Raw genomic sequence first — 3,647 nt, 5'->3', positions numbered from 1 at the left:
TCTTTGCACTCCGCCCCGAGGGGCTGATGTCACGGCTCCGGAGGAAGGAGGCAGCGCTGCCCACCCAAGCTCCCGGCGAGGGACAGGGGAGCGCCCCCCGGAGACCCGTCCGCGCAGGAGCCCGGCACAGGCTGGGAAAGGCGCCCGCGCAGGGGCGCGGGCCAGGGTGCCACCTCCCCCGGGGAAAGGGGGAGCAGCCTGGCCAGGGCACGCTGGTGGCCGGCTCCCCTGCACTCCGGAGCGCCCAGCTGGTGAGCGGGAACAGCAGCAGGTGCCTTGCCAGGGCAGGGGCTGCTCTAGTTCAGGTGGCAGGAGCGCTGCAAAATGTGTTCAGTGATACCCCACAAACCGGACCCGCAGCCTCCCGCTATTCCAGGCGCCCCCTCCCAGCTCTGCTGATACCCCGCAATCCTGCCCTCAGCCCCCCGCTATTCCAGCCTGGGGCTCCCCTCCCAGCTCTGCTGATACCCTGCAATGGTGCCCGCAGCCCCCCGCTGTTCCAGTCCTGGGCTCCCCACAAGTGTGATGGGCCATCAAGCAGGCTAGGCAGAGCTAACATCAACTTGTTTGGGATGTCACCCAGAAGCATACCACAAGACCGTATAGAGCCAATCCCAGGAAAAACTTTTTCACTAGGGCCTGGTCTACACTAGGACTTTAAATCGAATTTAGCAGCGTTAATTCAAATTAACCGCTCAACCGTCCACACCAGGAAGTCGTTTAATTCGACCTAGAGGGCTCTTTAGTTCGAATTCGGTACTCCACCCCGACGAGGGGAGTAGCGCTAAATTCGACATGGCTATCTCGAATTAGGCTAGGTGTGGATGCAAATCGAACTTAGTAGCTCCGGGAGCTATCCCACAGTGCACCACTCTGTTGACGCTCTGGACAGCAGTCCAAGCTTGGATTCTCTGACCAGCCACACAGGAAACGACCTGGGAAAATTTGAATTCCTTTTCCTGTCTGGGCACTTTGAATCTGATGTCCTAGTTGGACATCGGGGCAAGCTCAGCAGCACCTGCAACGATGCAGAGCTCTCCAGCAGAGGAGCCCATGCAATCCCAGAATAGAAAGAGGTCCCTAGCATGGACAGACCGGGAAGTCCTGGATCTGATCGCTGTGTGGGGCGATGAGTCTGTGCTTTCGGAGCTGCGCTCCAACAAACGGAATGCAAAGACCTACGAGAAGGTCTCCAAAGCCATGGCACTCAGAGGATACAGCCGGGATACAACGCAGTGCCGCGTGAAAATCAAGGACCTGAGACAAGGCTACCAAAAAGTCAGAGCGGCAAACGGACGCTCCGGAGCCCAGCCCCAGACATGCCGCTTCTATGAGGCACTGCATGCCATTCTAGGTGGGTCTGCCACCACTGCCCCACCAGTGACCGTGGACTCTGAGGATGGCATAGTGTCGACGGGCAGTTCCTCGGCGATGTTCGCCAATGGGGAAGATGAGGAAGGGTTTGTGGAGGACAACGCAGGCGACAGTGCTTACAATACCGCTTTCCCCGACAGCCAGGATCTCTTCATCACCCTCACAGAGATCCCCTACCAACCCTCCCCGGCTGTTAACCCGGACTCAGAATCAGGGGAAGGATCAGTCGGTAAGTGCTATAAACATGGAAACATTTATTTTTTAAAAAACAGGAATAAAAACTATATAAAAACTATATTAAAAGTTTTCCATATAAAACTATATAAAAAGAAGGTCCACACATATAGGGATGGAACAGAAATCCTCTTGGGACACTTCCACGAAGCTCTCGTAGAGGTGCTCGAAAAGCCTCCGCAGGAGGTTCCTGGGGAGAGGTGCCTTATTTGGTGCTCTGTGGAAGCACACTCTTCCGCGCCAGGCCATCCTAACGTACAGCGGAATCATTGCCTTGACCAGCATGGCAGCATACGGTCCTGGTCTGTGCAGGGATTCTCGCAGCATCCTCTCTCTCTCTCTCCGAGTGACCCGCCTCAGGGTAATCTCGTTCGGCGACTGCTGCATCTAATTAGGGCAATTAGTGTACTGTTACTATTGTGAATGCTTGACTTTTACTTTGCATAGCAATGACCTTCGTTTAACAGCCACGTGTTGGAGGCTGCAGAGGAAAAGCATACAGTGATCTTTCCCAGGCACAGCCGCGAGGGGCTGGAACAGGGTCAGACTTTATGCTTTCCAGATTGCCTTCAGCGGGAGGGCACAGCTATCCATTAACTGTTAAGCAGCCTATAGTGTAGGGCTTACCAGGCCTGGCTGCTACACGGATTCAGCTGTACCGCCCCGCTTGTCCGATCTCCTGTGCAAGACCGCAGCCAATGAAAGCGTATTCCGAAATCTCGAACTTGTCCTGAGAGCTCGTGAGACTCTGTATGGTCTTGTTCACAGAAACTGAGTAGACTGTGTTCAGTGTTCGCAAACATGTATCATTTCAAGGAAATCACTTCCTTTTTCCCATCACACAGCTGCGGCTCTTTCACGAACTGCCCCGGCATCCCCCTCACAGAGGCTGGCACAGATTAGGCGGCGAAAGAAAAAGACTAGGGACGACATGTTCTCGGAACTGATGGCCTGCTCCAGAGCCGAGGCGGCCGAGCAGAGACAGTGGAGGGAGACCCTATGTCAGCACCAGCGCTCACACAGCGAACGGGAGGACAGATGGCGGCAGGAAGACCAGCAGGCGACTCAAACGCTGCTTGGGCTAATGAGGGAGCAAATGGACACGCTCCGGCGCCTTGTAGATGTTCTGCAGGACCGCAGGCAGGAGGAGAGAGCCCTCCTGCACTGTATCTGCAACCGCCATCCCCCACCACAAAGTTCTGTCCCCCCCCTCACCCAAAGTAACAAGAATTAGGGGCGCTAGGGGCCGTGAAAACTGTCACTGCACCCCAGCAGAGCGCTCAAGTACCACACAGCTCTCATGCCATAAATTTTGAGAAGTGCTTCCCTTCCTGGATCACCCAGTCCCAAATCCAAGTTTCATCCCCCCACTGTGTAGTTGAGTATTAAAAGTAGTTTGTTGTTATTCACTGTTTCCGTCACGTTTTTCTTGTCAGAAGACTTTGTGTGAAGGGGGGGGAGGGGTTTTTTAATTGCATAGGACAGCCTCCATTACCAGGGTACAGACTTGGGGGCAGGATCAACAGCAGGACACACACAGACTGCAGTCACTAGGCACCAGGGTCAGTCTGGGAGGTGTATGCTGCCCCGGGTCAGTCTGTGAGGTGTATGCTGCCCCAGGGTCCTAGCGCCTGCCATCCACAAATGGCAAGGCAGGATGCCCTTACCATGCCTTTCCACCCTAGCCACGAGCCTCTCCGATGCAAGAGCCCTCATCCACGGACACATACTCACCCTTCCCACACACCCCTCACCCCTTCCTATGCCCCAACCCCCAGCCCAGAGCCTGCATCCAAACTCCGTCCCAAAGATGGCACCCCTCACCCCTTCCTGCAAACCCACCCCTTCCTGCACACCCACCTGCAACCGTCCTCCCCCCAGAGACCGCTGTAGGAGCAGGAGCCTGTCATTCCTCTAGTGTAGAAGCGGTCTGTACATCAGTGCACACCATACCCACCACAGTCTGCGTCCATGTTTCAACCCTTGAACAGGAATTCATAATTAAAGAAAACTTTGTTAATAATCAGTGTTCCATTAAA

At 55.1% G+C, this 3,647-nt stretch overlaps 1 protein-coding gene across 2 annotated transcripts in view; it reads left to right on the top strand.

Annotated features, from left to right (window-relative positions):
- The window catches only part of LOC123369342 (maestro heat-like repeat-containing protein family member 7), a 1,253,347-nt gene that overhangs the window by 780,272 nt on the left and 469,428 nt on the right, over window positions 1-3,647 (top strand). The window lies entirely within an intron of this gene.

The sequence above is a fragment of the Mauremys mutica genome, chromosome 4 (assembly GCF_020497125.1).
Source record: "Mauremys mutica isolate MM-2020 ecotype Southern chromosome 4, ASM2049712v1, whole genome shotgun sequence".
NCBI classification, from domain to species: Eukaryota; Metazoa; Chordata; order Testudines; family Geoemydidae; genus Mauremys; species Mauremys mutica.
This window is presented reverse-complemented; position numbering and strand designations above follow the sequence as displayed.